This window comes from Arachis stenosperma, chromosome 3 (genome assembly GCF_014773155.1).
Source record: "Arachis stenosperma cultivar V10309 chromosome 3, arast.V10309.gnm1.PFL2, whole genome shotgun sequence".
Lineage (NCBI taxonomy): Eukaryota > Viridiplantae > Streptophyta > Magnoliopsida > Fabales > Fabaceae > Arachis > Arachis stenosperma.
Window position 1 is genome coordinate 91,486,646 of NC_080379.1, and position 13,897 is coordinate 91,500,542.

Consider the following 13,897-nt stretch of genomic DNA (forward strand, 5'->3'; position numbering starts at 1 on the left):
GTTGCGTCAAGAAATTGAGTAGAAGGTAGAGTGATTCTCTTTGTACTCAATTTCAATCTATCTTTTTTATTTTTATTTCAATTTTAATGTATCTTTTTTATTCAATTTCAATTCTTGTCTTGTTTATCCTTTTATTTTCTTCTCAGAACCTGTAAGGGTGGCTAAGCTCGAGTTTTAGGTAAAGTGCTGAAATTTTTATAAAATTTGGGACTTTATTTGAAATGCTATTTTAAAAGATTTAGTTTTGAAAAGTTAAACTATTTGAGATTTATTTAGTTAAGAGAAGATTTATTCTATTTTCAATTCGATTTATTAAGTTAAGTATAATGATTTAAATCTGATCTTTTAAGGAGAGATTTTGTTTTAAGTTACGATATGAGTTCGGTTTGTTGAGAAAAAGAAAGAAATAGAAAAGAGAACAGGCACATGTGATTATGACATGATTAAAGGGTCACGAGAGGGTGACGAAAAGTAAATAGTTAAGGTGCTGTTAAGCCGTGAGCTTTATGTGTGAATGATTGTGCGGGGATACCCGTGTGTGTGGAATGGCTTCTAGGAGAAAGCTGCACATGCTTTAGCTGGAAAATCAATGCCTGCAAGTACTTGCAGAGGTCATGTTCGGCATACTTTACCTGGAGAATCAGCACAAGAAGCAGAAACTTGTAGAGATTATGCCACTGGAATGCCTTTTCTGACTTGTGAGTAGGATTGCGTCGGGTGCAGGTCGAAACCGACAAATGAGCTCATTACCTGCGATAGGACTAGACATGCATCATCCTTGTTTGCGCATTTGCATTTGATTATGTTTGCTTATCTTGTTTCTCTGTGATTGTGCTATTTGTCTTATTGATATTTGTTTGTGTGTTGATCTGTTTCTTGTACTATTAGTTTTTGTATTGAGGTGACTAAGAACTGGGTTTGTGATTGAAATTTGTTTTAAGTTCAGAAATTTGAAGAAGGTAATTAATTATATAAAGTAAAATTAAAAAGTATTTCCAGAGGTTTAACAAAATAGTTTTATTAAGTAAGTTAATGATTTGCATTATATTCATTACTTTTACGGCACTCCCATTCCCTACTAAGAACGTATGGTTTGTTCTCACCCCAAAATCTTCCACCCTTTCAGTGACATAGGTTCGAAAATTCGGTATGAAGCTGCGGATGATTAGTAGATTTACTCATGATTCTTGTCGCTTTTATAGAGTTCCCTCGCTCTTGTTGCTTTAGTTTCTTTTTTATCCATAGGGATAGGTATTGTATTCGAGTTTTATATTTAATTTATTTGTATAGAACTTATTATGATTAATAATTATGTGATTATTATTATTCGAAGATCTTTGATATATGATTTTAATTAATAAAAATAAAATTTTCTAGTATTTTTTTAAAACTGAAATGGGATATCAAATTAAAGGCTCAATATTAAATAGTTAATAAAGGAAATTTGGTTAGTAATGCCTTACTTTTGGTACGATCATGACATACTGGAATTTAGGTCGTTACATTATGGTATTAAAGTAGTTCATTCCTATTAGAGCCTTGGGAATGGACTGACTGTGCTTCACTGCATACTCTGAGTGTCTATCATGTAATAAGACTTTTCCTAATGACAAGAGTTTGAGTTTTAGATGCATGACTGTCTATTGAGTAATGCTGTTAGTCGATTGTTGCATTTCTCATGATATTAGGTCTGGCTAACTTAATACTGATGATTGGTGTATACGAACACACTAACGGATTGTCATAGACAAATAGAGTTCATAGGTAATGCGAATCACAGGGTTTGGGAACGTTAGAAGTTACGTCTCGGGGTTGCTTGATTACGTATCTTGTTCCTCCATGGTTTGGGATGACAAGAATTTCACTATAATGATTATAATGAATCCGTCCTTGGCAAGTATACCAAATTGTCGTCAAGTAATAACTCACAATAGTGTGAGGTCAAATCCCACAAAGATTGATTGATTGAGCAACTTTAGTTAATCGGTGAATTAGTCAAGCTAATCAATAGGAATTGTTGAATGCAGAGTTCTAAATGGCAGAATTATAAATGACTTCAAGATAAAGGGAAATAATAAATTACAGAAATGTAAATGGCAAGAATGTAAAGTGCTGAAACATAAATGATTGAATTGTAAATGGAGAATGGGTAATAGAAAAAATTAAAGAAATCTATAAAGAATAGGGAAGATAAGAATAGGGAAAATTCATTGGGATCAGGAGATGTTGCTCTCTTTGGATCAAATCTAGATCATCTCATCTTCAATCATGCAACTCATTGACCTCTTGGCAATAATGATTGATTGAACCCCAATTCCTTAGTGATTCAATCTCTCAAATCTTGATAATTAGTCAATTCCTTGGTCTAATTGCTCATGAAGAGAGATAAGCTTGGTCCCTGATTATACCACACATCCTCAAAGATCCAAATAGTGGGTGGATTTCATGTCACCATATCCAATCCCGGAACCCAGATCTACTCAAGTGTGAGAAGGAATTTCAAGCATGGTTTCATATTTCCTTTTCCAAGGTTCCTATTGATAAACCACTATTTTATGATTTATCTTGTGCTAAATTGAGTAGTTTTTATCAGTTTTTTACCCACTTATTCATATGAATTGCATGATATTACAATTCCTTCCCAAAATTATTCTATGATTGAAAACTTGCTTCCTAAAGCTTTAAATTGTGTATTTTAATTTCTCTTTTATACCATTCAATGCCGTGATCTGTGCGTTAAGTGTTTCAGGCTTCATAGGGTAGAAATAGCTTAGAGAATGGAGAAGAAGCTTGCAAAAATGGAAGAAACACAAGAAATTAAGGAGATGACCAGCGTGAAGCGACGCGGACGCATGGTTCACGCTACCGCGCGAAATGGAGGAAATCGCAGTGACGCGCTCACGTGCCTGATGCGAACGCGTGGATTGGAAGCTGCACGAGTGACGCGAACGCGTGGATGACGCGCACGCGTGGCAAGGAAAAACTCTGAATGACGCGTGCGCGTGACCGACGTTTATGCGTGACATGCATGATCTGCAGAAATTACATAATACGCTGAAGACGATTTTGGGCCGCGTTTTGACCCAGTTTTTGGCCCAGAAACATAGATTAAAGTCAGGGAACATGCAGAGACTCAACAGATTAGATCATACACACAATTTTAGGTTTAGATGTAGTTTTTAGAGAGAGAGGCTCTCTCATCTCTCTTAGGATTAGGATTTCATCTTCTTCAATCACAGGTTCAATGTTCCTTTTCTCAACTTGGTTTATGAACTCTTTATGTTTAGATTGATTTTCTCTTTAATACAAATTGAGGTATTTCAGTTATATGATTTTTATTTAGCTTTCTATATTCTTGGCTTTGGTTGAGTAATTGGTAACGCTTGAGTTGTTGAAATAAAGCAGTGATTGAAATTGGGAGTTGCTAATTAATTTGGATACCTCTAAAGCTAGTCTTTCCATAGGAGTTGACTAGGACTTGAGATTCATATTTATTTATCCACTTAACTTACCTTCATAGTTAGAGGTTGACTAAGTGGGAGCAATAAACAATTTTCATCACACCTGATAAAGGATAACTAGGATAGGATTTCCAGTTCTCATACCTTGCCAAGAGATTTTATTATTATTATTTTATTTTTCTTGTCATTCAAACTACTTGCTCCTTATTTCAAAAACCCAAAAATATTGTTTTCCATAACCAATAATAAATCATACTTCCCTACAATTCCTTGAGAAGATGACCCGAGGTTTGAATACTTCGGTTTATTAATTTATTGGGTTTTGTTACTTGTGACAACCAAACGTTTGTACGAAAGAATTTTCTGTTGGTTTAGAAACTATACTTATAACGCGATTATATTTGTGAATTTCTTTACTGATAGAAATTCTGATCATCACCCATGAAACCCAATTTGCATTCAACCTCTTTTCCAAGATGATTGAATGGTAGACTTGAGAAACGAAATTCCTTCTAGCAAATCAAAGAGAGATAAAGAGAAGAAAAAATTTGCGATTATTAATCCATTAAGTACAACAGAGCTCCCTCTCCCAATGAGAGGGAGTTTAGGTACTCATAGCTTAGAGAAAAGTACATGAGATGGAAGAAGATAAAGTGAAGTGTAAAAGTAAAAGCTAAACTAATTCCTCTAACTAGCCAATCCCCTTTTCAGTACTCTCAAGGGATATTTATACTACTCCTATTACTAGAAATAAAAATTACATTAAGGAAAAGAAAGTTACAATTGAAAACTAAAGAAAAAAAAACAAATTAAATTGAGACATGTGCCTGGCGTGTGAGCGGCGTGTCATGCACAGCTACTCAGCTTGGCTTGGCGTGCCACGCCTGGCTTCCAAGTGGCATGCTCCCTTTGTGCAGCTAGCCTGGCGTGCCACGCCTTCGAACTCAAGTGGCACACTGATGAGTGCATATTTGATTAGGTATTTTGGCTTGATTTGGATGGATTTTATCATATAAACTCACACTTATTCACCAAAATAGCATACTTTTGTGTTTTGCCCCTAATTTGATCATAAATGTGAAAACATGTAATTTTGTGCTTAAATTGAGCAATTTAATTCCACTTTCATGCCATTTGATGCCATTACTTATTTATTGAGTGATTTCAGTTCATTGAGGCAAGATTGGCCAGGCAAAAGTGGAAGAAAGCATGTACAAGGGAGAGAAAACATGAAGAAAACAAGAAAAAGCACACACATTCATGTGTGCGTGTGCACAAGCAAGCGTGCGTGCGCATAAGAAGGAATTAGCATGTGTGCGTACGCACAACTACCTGTGCGTACGCACGGAAGAACATTCAGCCAAGTGTGCGTATGCACACATCTGTGTGTATGCAGAGGACCCTGCACGTGATTTCATTAATGAAATACGTGCTGTGCGATTTCTGAGGGCTTTTGGCCCATTTTGGAAGGCTTGAAGGCTGAATTGAAGTGCTATATAAAGGGTGTATCAACACATATGAAGGTATGATGACTTAGACATAATTTTCCATAGTTTTACATAGTAGGAGTAGGAGTAGTGTAGATTAGGGAGAGCTCTCTTAGGGTTTTTAACTAGGGTTAATTGTAGTATTTTATAGAAGCCTTGATCTTTGATTTTGCTCATCTTATTTGTAAGTACTCTCAATTTCATCTTTAATTATAGCGCTTTTGCTTTCATTTCTTTTGGTTCAAGTTACTTTGTTCATATTTCCAATTTTGAGTTTCTTGAAGTTTTGATTAATGAATTTTATGTTTTATGCTTCCTTTATGTTTGATTGCTTGTCTCTTGTTGATATTGTTGATAGATGGTTATAGTTTTCCATTTTCCCTTGCAATTTCTCATGTTTTGGTTTTATGCACACAAGGTGTTTGTAAAAATGCCAACTCCATTTTTTTAGTAGATTTTCCCACCTTGGCTTGGGGTTTAAGTTCCTTGGATACTAGAGTCATAATATCCAACATTTAGTGATAATTCTTGTGGAGTTAGTTGACTCTTGTTTCCATTAAAGCTAGCCTTTTATCAACTAGTTTGGTAAGTTGATTAGGACTCATGGATTAAGGTCAATTATAGTTGCTTGACTTACTCCTCGATGTTAGGGGTTAACTAAGCGAGATTGACTCATCATAATTATCATAGTTGTGGTTATGACCATGATAGGATTCCTTGGATTCTCAATTCCCAAGTCAAGGCTCTTTTTTTGCATTTTTACTAGTTTTGACCTTATTTTCCTTTTGATTGCATTAATTACAATTTTGATCATTCCTTAGTTCCTTTGTTGTTAAGTTCTTTTAATCTTTCATTTCTTGGTTTTAAAACCCCTTTTGTCTCCACAACCGAAAGCATATGACACTTCAATTGCATTCCATGGGAAGAATGACCTGAGGTTGAAATTACTCTTAATCTCAGTTATTTGGTATTGAATTTAACATTTGATTGATGCCCAATTGTTGGGTTTAGACTATACTTGCAACGTCAATCCTACTTTTAGTATGAAATTCCAACCTATGCTCTTGGTCCTACACATCACACGCCCATTGTGAGTTCTCCCTTCTTCATCTCTGAAAACTTGAACTAGTGTGGCAGGCCCAGAACTAGCGTGCCATGCCTTCAGCAAAATCTCCTTCCTCTCTTCTGGCCAGTATAACTGGCGTGCCACCCCCGGCAGTGGCGTTCCATGCCCTTGTTGAACTCTCCATCTTTCTTCTCTGGTCAAATCAACTGGCATGCCACGCTTAGGTCTGGCGTGCCATGCTCTCAATGGTGCATGATCATTCTCTCTGGCCCAGTAAGTTGGCGTGCCACGCCCAGGATTCAAGTGGCACACCCATGGTGTGAGCAAAGTTGGCGTGCTACGCCCCAATCATCAAGTGGCACGCCCATTGTCATTTTGCCTTGACGTGCCACACCTAAAGTCCCAAGTTGCACGCGTTCGAGGAAGCCTTGTCTCTTTTTCTCTAGAGGCTTGTACTGGCGTGCCACGCCTTTGATCTGATGTACCACGCCCTTATTGGAGTTTCACTTACCCTCTCTGGTCAAATGAACTGGCGTGCCATACTCAGTCTCAAGTGGCACGCCCATAGTGGTGTTGAGGGTTCATGAACTTGGCGTGCCACGTCTTAAGTCTCAAGTGGCACGCCCATAATGGTGCTTCCTCCATGCTCCTCTGCTCAGTTGTACTGGCGTGCCACACCCATTGTGGATGATAGGGTTGGCGTGCCACGCCCCTTATAAGTCTTCAAGGATCCTTCTCTGGAATTTGTAGTTGGCGTGCCACGCCTAACCTTGGCGTTCCACACCCATAGTAAAGCTTGGAGTCCCTTCTCTGGAAAAGATAACTGTCGTGCGATGCATGAACTTGGCATGCCACGCCCATAGTAATTCATCATGGGCTCTCCTCTGGAATTGATAGCTGGCGTGCCACGCCTGGCCTTCGCGTGCCACACCCATTGAATCACTTTCACTTTGCTCTCTGGACTTGATAGCTAGCATGCCATGCCCAATAGCTGGCGTGCCACGCCTATTTAGATTGTTGGCGTTTGCACCAAGTGGCACGCCCATTACATACACCCAGCTTATTTTTTCTTGCTTTCTTTCTCTTTTGTTGCTATTTTCACCTGAAATTCAAACAAGGTCCCTTTCAAAGCAATGTTACATAAAATTCATCATTTAGTTCTAGTAATTGCATCAATTGAATGAGATTTTACTACTTCTATGGTCCTTTTAGATAAGAGAAAGAGGTAGATGATGTAAATCATCACAACACCAAACTTAAGTTTTGCTTGTCCCCAAGCAAATCAATGTGAATTATTCTTAATTGATTGAGACTTGACCCCTAAAAGAATATATTCACCATTAAAGATAGAGGCTAAGTATCAACTCATGCATGAACCTTGTCATTGCTTCCATATCATAATGAAATCCTAGACTTTTGAGGACCCTTTTAAGTGCTTGCTTATAGAGCCCTTTCTATTGATTGTCACCTTGAAGTAGTAAGATTTGTTATTATTTTTCTTTTGATTGTTCTTTTCCTTTCACTCTTCTTTTGTTTCTTTAATTGACCACGACTCTAAGTGTTTTGTCTCAAGACAACCTTTTAGGTTAAGCTTTCAATCAGCACTCCCAAACCAGTTGATTTTAGGGTACTAGGTCTTGAAACACCCCTAAGAATTTACTTGCTCAGGTCTCTCTTCTTGACACATCTTCACACAAACATCTACTCGGATCTTGGCTCTTTGAGCTATTTGTTTCTTTCTTTTATCTTAATAGTTGATGCTCAGAGCCTTGGATCTTTTTCTTACTACTTCTTGGTTCTATAGATATTCAAGGGTCATCCTTGGCATCTACTTGTTACTTACTCCCAGATTTTTACTCATGATTCCATACTTGTTACTCATCTCTTAATTTGAATTATCTCACTTGGGTCTTGGTCTCTTACTCTTGTTTTTTAACCACCATTATTGATTTTTTGTGGAAACAAACTACTTTTATTGATGCAATGAAGACTTAACAAAGGACTTTTCTTTCTCAATTTAAAAACAAAAATTCAAAGGATTCATAGAAAGACTTCTAAACTCATAAACAAACAATAGCTACTATATCAAGATAAACTATTAAGCAGTAAATTCAGAAGATAAATTTTAACCATGGGACTCAACAACCTTGTACTCTTGAGCAGCTTCAATGCATAGGTCCTTCCCCTTTATCCTCCTTCTTGGAGGCTCCTTCGCCATCCTTTTTCTTGGAGGATCCTTTTTGTGCAGGGGTGTCCTTTGGCTTCCAAAAGCCCAGCCTCCTCATGAAGGATCTCTCATCCTCCTTGTGCTTGCATAAAAGTTGGATAGTTTGGGTTTAGGGTGGCTACCACATTACACAAGTGATTCAGCTTCGCTTGTGTATTTATATTATATTGCCTCCTAGATGTGGTCCTAGCCTCATAGAGGGACCTAAATTCAGTAAGGTTCCTCTGTTGCACTTGATTTTGCTCCATGATCTTGTTGAGGCTGCCTTACATTTCTCCCCAATGGAAATGTCCCTGTTGCTCTTTCATGTACTTCACACTCTACCGGAGTTGCTGGATACTCTCTTGCATTTGCTCCAATTGTTTTTGCTACTCCCTAAGTTGAGTGATGTCTTCTTGCATATGGTTGATGTTCTCTTGCATTTGGTGGATGTTTCCTTGCATTTCTTCCCAATTAAAGCCTTCCTAAAATTGTGCTTGGAACTGTGGAATTGGTGCTGGCAGCTGTGGATATGGTGCTTGGATGTATGCTTCCTCTTGTTGTGATGGCCCTCTTGGTTCTTGCATATGAGCCCTGTGTTCCCTGGCTCTTTGTAGTAGGTTGATGGCCACCACCTTCTCCATTTTTTTGGGCAGTGATTGGTTTGTCTTGCTCAATCAATGTTTCATCAATGCACTTTCCCACTCCAGCCTCATCACACAATCGCTGAATGATGCTTGGGAAGGTAAGTCTTGTGCTATCTTTGGTGCTCTTTAGCACCCTGTGGATGTTGGTTGCTGATGAGCGGATAATTTGTACGCTTTTTGGCATTGTTTTTAGTATGTTTTTAGTATGATTTAGTTAGTTCTTAGTATATTTTTATTAGTTTTTAGATAAAATTCACTTTTCTGGACTTTACTATGAGTTTGTGTGTTTTTCTGTGATTTTAGGTATTTTCTGGCTGAAATTGAGGGACCTGAGCAAAAATCTGATTCAGAGACTGAAAAGGACTGCAGATGCTGTTGGATTCTGACCTCCCTACACTCGAAGTAGATTTTCTGGAGCTACAGAAGCCCAATTGGCGCGCTCTCAACGGCGTTGGAAAGTAGACATCCTGGGCTTTCCAGCAATATATGATAGTTCATACTTTGCCCAAGATTTGATGGCCCAAACCGGCGTTCAAAGTCACCTTCAGATTTCCCAGCGTTAAACGCCGGAACTGGCACCAAAGTGGGAGTTAAACGCCCAAACTGGCACAAAATCTGGCGTTTAACTCCAAGAAGAGTCTCTACACGAAAATGCTTCAATGCTCAGCCCAAGCACACACCAAGTGGGCCCGGAAGTGGATTTTTATGTCATTTACTCATCTCTGTACACCCTAGGCTACTAGTTCTCTCTATATAGGACCTTTTACTATTGTATTTTCATCTTTTGATCACTTTAGATCTCTAGATCATCTTTGGACATCTAGTTCTTAGATTAGATCTTGGTTTTTCTGGTTCCTTCTCTGGGACCGAAGCCAATGATCACCTTTGTTCTTATGTATTTTCAACGGTGGAGTTTCTACACACCATAGATTAAGGTGTGGAGCTCTGCTGCACCTCGAGTATTAATGCAATTACTATTGTTCTTCTATTCAATTCCGCTTGTTCTTGTTCCAAGATATCACTTGTTCTTCAACTTGATGAATGTGATGATCCGTGACACTCATCATCATTCTCACCTATGAACGTGTGACTGACAACCACCTCCGTTCTACCTTAGACTGGGTGAATATCTCTTGGATTCCTGATACACGATGCATGGTTGATCGCCTGACAACCGAGCGCTCGCCTGACAAACGAGCCAGCCATTCCGTGAGATCAGAGTCTTCGTGGTATAGGCAAGAACTGATGGTGGCATTCAAGAGAATCCGGAAGGTCTAACCTTGTCTGTGGTATTCTGAGTAGGATTCAATGATTGAATGACTGTGACGTGCTTCAAACTCCTGAGGGCGGGGCGTTAGTGACAGACGCAAAAGAATCACTGGATTCTATTCCGGCCTGATCGAGAACCGACAGATGGATAGCCGTGCCGTGACAGGGTGCGTTGAACATTTCCACTGAGAGGATGGGAGGTAGCCACTGACAACGGTGAAACCTTTGCATAAGCTTGCCATGGAAAGGAGTAAGAAGGATTGGATGAAGACAGTAGGAAAGCAGAGAGACGGAAGGGACCAAGCATCTCCATTCGCTTATCTGAAATTCCTACCAATGAATTACATAAGTATCTCTATCTTTATCTTTATGTTTTATTCCTATATCACCCATACCCATTTGAGTCTGCCTGACTAAGATTTACAAGGTGACCATAGCTTGCTTCATACCAACAATCTCCGTGGGATCGACCCTTACTCGCGTAAGGTTTATTACTTGGACGACCCAGTGCACTTGCTGGTTAGTTGTGCGAAGTTGTAGTGATCACAATTTCGTCCACCAAGTTTTTTGCGCCGTTGTCGGGGATTGTTTCGAGTATGGACAACTGACGGTTCATCTTGTTGCTTAGATTAGGTATTTTTCTTCAGAGTTCTTAAGAATGAATTCTAGTGTTTCATGATGATCTGTTGAAGTCTGGCTGGCCGTGAAGCCATGTCTAATCTTATTGGACCGAGGTTTCAACTGATCATCACAAGAGCTTGTTGATTTCTATCAATCTTGCTGTTGGAGCAATGATCTGCTGAGGCTTGGCTGGCCATTGGCCATGTCTAGTGTTTTGGACCGAAGCTTTCTTTGAAAGCTTGGCTGGCTGTGATGCCATGTCTAATTCCTAGACCGGAGTCTTAGACTAGCATTGCAATGATTCCTGGAATCCAAATTAAGAATTCTGAAACCTTTATTTTCTACTTCCATATAATTTTCGAAAAATCTAAAAAAATTTCAAAATCATAAAAACCAAAAATATTTTATGTTTCTTGTTTGAGTCTAGTGTCTAATTTTAAGTTTGGTGTCTTGCATGCATTGTTTATTTGATCTTGGTTCTATTTTCAAGTCAATAGTACAGGGAACTGAAGATTCAGAACATGCAGCAGAGGAATTACACAGAAAAAGCTGGGCGTTCAAAACGCCCAGTGAAGAAGGACAGACTGGCATTTAAACGCCAGCCAGGGTGCTTGGTTGGGCATTTAACGCCCAAAAAGGTAGTGCATTGGGCGTTAAACGCCAGAATGTGCACCATTCTGGGCGTTTAACGCCAAGATGGCACAAGAGGGAGGATTTTGTTTTTGAATCAATTTTTTTCAAGTTTTCAAAATTTTTCAAAATCAAATCTTTTTTAAATCAAATCTTTTCAATCAAATGTTTTCAAAATCAATTTCTTTCCTTTTTCAAAGATACTTGCTAACAATTAATGATTTGATTGAACAATTCAAGTATGCTGCCTTTTCTGTTGAGAAAGGTTTAATGTTTGAATCATATCTTTTCTTGTTAGGCAAGTCATTAATTTTTAAAATCAAATCTTTTTAAAATTGCTTTCAAATCATATCTTTTCAATCATATCTTTTTAAGAGAATAATTTTTCAAACATATCTTTTTAATCACATCTTTTTCAAAAATAGTTTTCAATCATTTTTTTTTTCAAAATCTTTTTCAAAAATCACTTGATTTCTTTCCCACTTTTAGTTTTCGAAAATTATCAATCAATTTTTCAAAATGTTTTTAAAATCTTTTTAACTTAATTTTCGAAAAATTTCTTCCCCTCTTCTCATATCCTTCTATTTATGGAGTACCACTCCTCCTCAATGCACAATTCGAACTCTATCTGACTAAGTTCAAATTTTTCTCCTTCTTCCTTCTATTTTTCTTCTTCTCTGACACCTCAAGGAATCTCTATACTGTGACATAGAGGATTCCACATTTTCTTGTTCTCTTCTCTTTCATATGAGCAGGAACAAAGACAAAAGCATTCTTGTTGAAGCTGACCCTGAACCTGAAAGGACCTTGAAGCGAAAGCTAAGAGAAGCTAAGGCACAACTCTCTGTAGAGGACCTAACAGAAATCTTCAAAGAAGAAGACATGGCAGCCGAAAACAACAACAATGCAAACAATGCAAGGAAGGTGCTGGGTGACTTTTCTGTACCTACTCCCGACTTCTATGGGAGAAGCATCTCTATCCCTGCCATTGGAGCAAACAACTTTGAGCTTAAGCCTCAATTAGTTTCTCCAATGCAACAGAATTGCAAGTTCCATGGACTTCCATTGGAAGATCCTCATCAGTTCTTAGCTGAATTCTTGCAAATCTGTGACACTGTCAAGACTAATGGGGTTGACCCTGAGGTCTACAGACTTATGCTATTCCCTTTTGCTGTAAGAGACAGAGCTAGGACATGGTTGGACTCACAACCTAAAGAAAGCCTGGACTCATGGGAAAAGCTAGTCAATGCCTTCTTGGCAAAGTTCTTTCCACCTCAAAAATTAAGTAAGCTTAGAGTGGAAGTCCAAACCTTCAGACAGAAGGATGGAGAATCCCTCTATGAAGCTTGGGAAAGATATAAACAATTGATCAGAAAGCGTCCTTCTGACATGCTTTCTGAATGGAGCATCATAGGTATTTTCTATGATGGTCTCTCTGAACTGTCCAAGATGTCTTTGGATAGCTCTGCTGGAGGATCTCTTCATCTGAAGAAGACGCCTACAGAAGCTCAAGAACTAATTGAAATGGTTGCAAATAACCAATTCATGTACACTTCTGAAAGAAATCCTGTGAACAATAGGACAAATCAGAAGAAAGGAGTTCTTGAGATTGATACTCTGAATGCCATTCTGGCTCAGAACAAGATATTGAATCAACAAGTCAATTTGATTTCTCAAAGTCTGTCTGGAATGCAAAATGCACCTGGCAGTACTAAGGATGCTTCATCTGAAGAAGAAGCTTATGATCCTGAGAACCCTTCAATGGAAGAGGTGAATTACCTAGGAGAACCCTATGGAAACACCTATAATTCTTCATGGAGAAATCATGCAAATTTCTCATGGAAGGATCAACAGAGACCTCAACAAGGTTTCAACAACAATAATGGTGGAAGAAACAGGTTTAACAATGGCAAGCCTTTTCCACCATCTTCTCAGCAACAGACAGAGAATTCTAAGCAGAACCACTCTGACTTAGCAACCATGGTCTCTGATCTAATCAAAACCACTCAAAGTTTCATGACTGAAACAAGGTCCTCCATTAGGAATTTGGAGGCACAAGTGGGACAGCTGAGCAAGAAAGTCACTGAACTCCCTCCTAGTACTCTCCCAAGCAATACAGAAGAAAATCCAAAAGGAGAGTGCAAGGCCATCAACATGGCCGAATTTGGAGAGGAAGGAGAGGCAGTGAACGCCACTGAGGAAGACCTCAATGGACGTCCACTGGCCTCCAAAGAGTTCCCCAATGAGGAACCATGGGAATCTGAGGCTCAAAATGAGACCATAGAGATTCCATTAGACTTACTTCTGCCATTCATGAACTCTGATGAGTATTCTTCCTCTGAAGAGGATGAATATGTCACTGGAGAGCAAGTTGCTAAATACCCTGGAGCAATCATGAAGCTAAATGACAAGTTATTTGGAAATGAGACTTGGGAGAACAAACCTCCTTTGCTCACCAAAGAACTGGATGACTTGTCTAGGCAGAAATTACCTCAAAAGAGACAAGATCC